Genomic DNA, 6,513 nt, shown 5'->3' on the forward strand with positions numbered 1-6,513 from the left:
CTTCTGTTCAGTATTAACTTGAAGACATTTGATCATGTTCTAAGTGACCTCTTTCTTTTACATATCAATATTTTGTAATCAGGCAGTGAAAAAAGTAGAAGTCACTCTTTTTTTGTGATTGTATGTGCTACATAATGGAGTTTGCCCAGCTTGTGATCTTGTCTGGCTTCTAGTCCAAATATCTGCCATCCTCATTCAAGTCTTAGCTCCAGCTGAAGGGGCTCCAGCCAAAGGGCACAGGGTGCCCCACCAAATTCTGGGTGCTGTTCTTTCCCCAACATGGTGGTTAGGATCTTTCAATCATGAGAATCTGTAAAGAGCCTAGGGTCTTCCCTCGCTGGTGTCCACTTAGGCTGTGGGGAGCTACTGTTGCTGCTGCTACTGTGAAGGGTTGCACATCAGGGTTTTTTCTTCCGATCATTAGTGCTGTCCCGACTTCAACTCCTTCTGGAAGCTAAAGCTAGTTCTCCTGCTCAGCTTCCTTTGTTTCTGAGCAAAATAATCAGGCCAGGCAGTGATAGCTTGGGATTCTAGGATACAGTTCACCTTCAGCAAATCTCATTGACAGTAGCCCCAACTGACTCAAAGCAGAGATGTTTATAGTCATGATTCCTTAGATAGGTAAGTTTAAACATTGCGTGATTTGGGCTTTTTTCTTCAGCAAGGTCGCAGGCACATACCAGGTCAGAAACAATTGAAATGGGCTTCTGCTTAATCCAGAACTTTGTGCTGGCCTTTTGGTTAGTGACAGGGTCTATCTCCACTTTGTCTCCAGAGATACCTAGTCTGAGTCAGTGAATCATGCAGACTTTGAAAGATTTGTAATGGTGACTAGACAGCATGTCTTAGACTGTGGCTATGTCAGTTGGAGGATCCTCCTCCAAAATCCCTTCTCCCCGGAACTATTCTCTTGCACAAGAAAGAACTCCAAAGTGCTCTGGCTCTCCAGGGTGCATTCTAAGTCCATGGGGACATTGGGCTTACTCTGTTTCTCCAGGAGATACTGAAGACCTGAACCCCTCTGAAAGCCCTTCCTCCACTTCAGTGCCTTCTGTAAGATGTCATTCATGGTGACCTTCATAATGTTCACCTTAATAAGGGAGAATCCATGAGCAGCATTTATTTGAACAAAGAGCGTCTGTTTGGCTGCAAGACCAATATGCAAGATGAAGACTTCTCAACCAAGGCCAAAGTGCTAAAACCAAATTTATGAATGGGCTCATTGGAATTCAGGCAGGGGAAGTCTGTGTCAACCTCATCATCATCCTCAGCTATATGGAGACAATAAGCACTGATGTTGTCATTGAGCTTGAGTTCTCATCCTTCACTTGGCCAACGTATTAGGCCAATTAGGTCAGACACATTGGCATGTGCTATGGTCACAACTGTCATTGGTAGGAGTCTGTCTTGGCTTGTGTGCAGTGGGAGGTAGACATTAATTTTTTTTTTAGTTGCAGTGGTCCCTACGTGACAGTTACCATCAAATTTGGAATACTCATTAAAAGGATTATTCAGCTGGAATGGGCACTGCTCTAGGCACAAGGAGAGGAGCAATGACCTCCTCACATTTGAAGACTTGACTTTGAAGTTCTTTTTTTCAAACAATGAGCTGAGCTCCTTTGCTGAATGAGAAGCATTTCTTTCTTTCCATGGAGCATTCTTGCATTTTATCGTGTTTTGTCTCTCTTCAAAGTGACTCTAATCTTTGAGCTGTGCTTGAGCATTTTCTGATGCCAAAGTCCCAACTTGAGGTAATGTCAATAAATTGGGCATAGACAAAGCCCTGAGTTTCAACACTGCTTCCTGGCATTTCTGAGCTATTTTCTGCAGACACCAAAGGTGGATGAAACTTTTCCAGATCTACATCATGATCAATCTGGACCATCTCGCACATCTCTGGTCACATGTGATTGCCAGATATGAGCCAAGATGATCATTGGGTTATCCAAGAAGGCCATTCTTTATGGAGGCCAATTTCCTTAAAGGTCTACTTTCTCCTCTTCAAATTGTTAAAGGGATCACTAGAATCTTCGGGGTGTGGCCGTGGGGCTGGGTGGGATAAGGGTCAGTATCCTCCTCCCAGGCCTGGTTCTGCTCCACTTTCCAGGACTTTCCCCCTGCCCCAAGCTAGGCTCAGACAGGCTCCACAGCCCCTGCATCCTGAGCTAAGACTCAGAAGTTCAGGCACAGTGCCATGCCACCAAACCACATCCCTGGCTTCCCTGTGCCACTCCAAACCTGACCCCACACACAGGCTGTTTCTAAGAAGAAAATCTTGTGTTTCACTCTTTTGTCCATTTAGTATCTCAGATACGACTATTTCTAGAAGTCTTTCTTCTAATATGAAGAGGAAAAATATAGCTAATCAGAATAATCTTCTAAAAAGAAGTTAAATTTAGGAAAAAGAAAATAACAGGAAGCTTAGTTGCCATAATGGCTAGAGTGTTAGGCTTGTAATCATAAAGACTTGGGTTCATATTCCACCTTGGATGCTTACTTAGCACTATCAGTGCTCCAAAATAAGAAATAGATATGATTTTATCAGTGGAAATGGCATTAAGGGAGAAGTATTACCATCTGCTTTGACAGTTCAAACCATGGGATCTTTCCATCCAACTTACAACTAAACCTCCCATGTGTGTTGTCGCCCCCATTAGAACATGTAATCCTTGAAAGCATGGATTATTTATAATTTTATGTGTATATCCCCAGTATTTAGTGTACAGCTTTGTACAGAATAAGTATTTTTTTAAAAAAATTTTCATTTGTTTTCATTCATCCATTCATTCAACCAGTTCCAGCTCAAAAATCTACGACCCTATGAAGAAAAGGAAATGCATCTATGTAGGTGACACTTTTCATTGGAAATTTTGTACTATGTTAAAGTGGAAGCCTTTGAATGCTGGGATTTCAGACATAATGGGAAAGTAATTACTTGCCTGACAATCTTTTAAAGTTAATATTTTAGCTGTCTGTGAGGTTGTAGTAGCTTTGTATTTTAACTCTTTATTCTCAAGTGTCTTTAGAAGGGAAACCATGACTAAAATATATGTGTGTGTGTGTGTATATATATATATATATATATATATATATATATATATGTGTGTGTGTGTGTGTGTGTGTGTGTGTGTGTGTGTGTGTGTATTATGAGGTCATTGTCAATTTTGCTTGACCAAATCACTGGGCTTTCCATTCTAACAATTGGACAGTGATTATTGCCAAGGTAATATGCCTTTGCAATCCTTTCTATATAACTATATTTTTAAGAAGCATGGATAGATACAACAACTCATAGTACCTGCCTAGTCCATTAACAATCTGACAGAGCTGTAAGAAACACAATATTAACGGGGTTGTTGAGATTATAAGGCCCTACTAGAATTAAAACCTGGAGGATAGTAGCATGTTAAAATGCATTTTCCTTCCCCATTGCCTTGGGAAATAATACATAATGCATCATATAGGTATGATTCAACTAAGTCAAAATTCCATTGAATTTCCTAAGAATTTAGCTCGTTTTTTATAGGATACAAAGAAACACAATGACTCATGTTGCTAAAGATGGTAATTGACCAATTTTTTTTAAATTAAGAGTCAAATTCTTGGTAAAGAAGTGGGCAATGTAATGATTTTTTTAATAGTAAGAGCAAATTTGTATGTAGAACATGAAAGAAAAAAAAACCACAGTAGTTTGGTCTTCTCCATGATTAAACTGTGTTGACAGAACCAATCTGAGATACCTTGTAAGCAAAATGTTAGATGTGACACAAGGCTAAGAAGACAAATTTATGAATGGATGGAAACCATTTATTCCTCTTTCCTTCCCTTCTTTTTAGAGGAAAAATATCCTAGGGTCTAATCTCAATTTTTCCAAATAGTTGCCATATTATTTTGATAAAGTCACCTCAACATCTAGAGCCTTAGTTTTCACATTTATAAAGTGGATATAAAATTTTTCTTGCATGTCTCACAGGATTCTTAGAACATAAGATGAAATAATGGGTGAGGAAATGATTTGTAAATTGGAAAGAGCTAAGCAAGCACAAAGTTTCATGTTTTCAGTATTAGCATTAGAATGTATCGAGCACTCGTTCTGGATATTCTATTACTATAAAGCATTCTCCAATATCTCAGTAGATGCTAACATACAGAGCAATCCCTATTTAGTTTGCTACTTCTTTATTTTGTCATTAATAAAATATTACACTTGGAACCTTCACTTTCAAACTACCTCCCACAGATTGTCAAGGTTCCTTAAAATTCTTTCCATCAACCAGAAAGCATTTACTAAATGCTATTCATGATCCAGGAACTATGATGGGCTCTGAGGATACAAAGACAAAAAGCAAAACATTCCCTAACCTCAAGATTATATTCTAATTAAAAATATAATGTGTGCATGTATAGATATGTACCAGATTTCCACATTAAAAAATAGTATCTTTCTAAGGAAAAGGACTAGTTACCTTGGGGAGAGTGTCATTTGATCTGAGTTTGGATAGAATGCAATTCCAAGAAATGGAACTGCACTGGGAGAGAAAATCAGACATGAAGACACCTAGTGCAAAGGCATAGAGATGGAAGAGAGAGGGGAGAGAGAGAGAGAGAGAGGGAGAGAGAGAGAGAGAGAGAGAGAGAGAGAGAGAGAGAGAGGCAGAGGCAGACAGAGACAGATCCTAAATGCTCTTGTCCTGACTCTGATATGGAATTGCATGGACAACATGGAGAACTAGTTCCTCAGTACATATTCTGGACAAACATTGTAGCTAGGAAATGAACTCAGTCCAGACTTGAGCAAAAGAAAAGCAGATTAGATTGGCTTTAGGGAATTGGGTAATGCTTTTGTTCACCCAAACCTTTTCCTAAGGACAAAGATCCATCTAATTAGCATCAAATATTTCCAATGATCCTTTATGGATTAAAGTTATAGAATACCAAAGATTTAAAATTTTGATCTTCCAACAGGCAAAGAATAGATACAAGCGCACCACAACATATTACTAATGAAGAACTGTGCAAAAGAAGTGGTGAAACAATTTCATGTGTAACTCCCAAAAAGTCATCTGACTACAGGGTAAGGAAAAAGTATAACAGATAGAAGTTTACATCTTCCATTGGAGAAAAGGAATAGGATGAAGGGTGCAGAGGGACCTCAAAACATGGAGTGCATTCTCTGTAGAGAATTTATGAGGAGACATGGATGAAAATTATACAAGATGAAAAGAAATAGATGGACTGCAACATGGAAGGGAGTATCAGCCTAGAAGAAGTCACACAACCACTACGGAACTATATGTATGAGATTCATTAGGAGAGTATTCAGTAAATACCCTAGGCCTACAGTCCCCAACCTGGATGCAGAATTCTACAGGGAACTCAAGCTTCAGTCTTGTCTAGACATCACAGAGGGAAATGAGAAAATCACAACATTCTCGGTAACATTGGAATTGAAAACAGTAAAGGAAGAATTATATTTTCACTTCTTTCCCAACCTGACTCCACTTCACATGGAGTTTTCAAAGCTAGAATTTCTGTATTCCAAATGAAAGGAAGAGGAGAAAAAAGTTTGCATAGCAAAACAACAAGGCAAACAGTGTTGACAATATTAATTATTAAATGTATTTACCTATATGTTAAAGCTGAATTTAAGTCAATTCAGTGACTATGAATTCTATTATAGCATGCGTAATGTTCATGCTATACCTGCTTCTTTAATTCATTAAATGGCCCTCTTTTATAAAATCTCTTTGATCACTCAATAATTGGAAACAAAAGATAAAAGTGGAAATCATCTGTGGCCACAAAATTTTCAAAGAATCATTATGTCATACATTTGCATAAAATATATTCATTTAGGAAAACTACAAATCCATTTTGAAAGGATACTCAATCAAAATGTGACTAAACATGTGCCACAGTAGATGGAAAGATCAAACCTAATGCAACACAACTTGAAATATTCCAACGATCTTATTAATAATGAAAAGATGCAAAGTTGTGATCATATAAAATTTATTCCAACCTGGAATGCTAGAATTAATTTGTGACAAGTTTAGTTCTTAGAAGCAGTAAAGAACACTTTAAAGTAGGTTTCATTCCTTTTCCTGTTAAGTTAATAAAAGTCATTGCTAAAACTGAGTAAAAGGGTAATATACATATTAGTTTTCACTTGTGATTATGTTGATTATTACTTTGTTGTTTTAAATCTAAGCTGTTCATTGACTACCACCATCATCACAATGATTAATGTTATGATCCTTATCATCATTTTGCTTTTTAAAATTTATTTATTGTACTGTACACTGCCTTATATAAATTTTTAACTTGTGATCTATATATACATACATACATACATATATATATACATGTATATATATATATATATATATATATATATATATATATATATATATATATATATATACAGAGAGAGAAAGAGAGAGAGAGAGATTTCCTTTATGTCCACTGTGACTATAATTTTTGGGATATAATAGCAACTATTCTTATTTATAT

At 37.1% G+C, this 6,513-nt stretch overlaps 1 pseudogene; it reads right to left on the bottom strand.

Moving 5' to 3' along the window:
• Window positions 1-420: 420 nt before the first annotated feature.
• On the bottom strand, window positions 421-1,958 carry LOC118847320 (annotated as a pseudogene).
• Between the last annotated feature and the right edge of the window lie 4,555 nt (window positions 1,959-6,513).

Source organism: Trichosurus vulpecula, chromosome 4 (assembly GCF_011100635.1).
Source record: "Trichosurus vulpecula isolate mTriVul1 chromosome 4, mTriVul1.pri, whole genome shotgun sequence".
NCBI lineage: Eukaryota > Metazoa > Chordata > Mammalia > Diprotodontia > Phalangeridae > Trichosurus > Trichosurus vulpecula.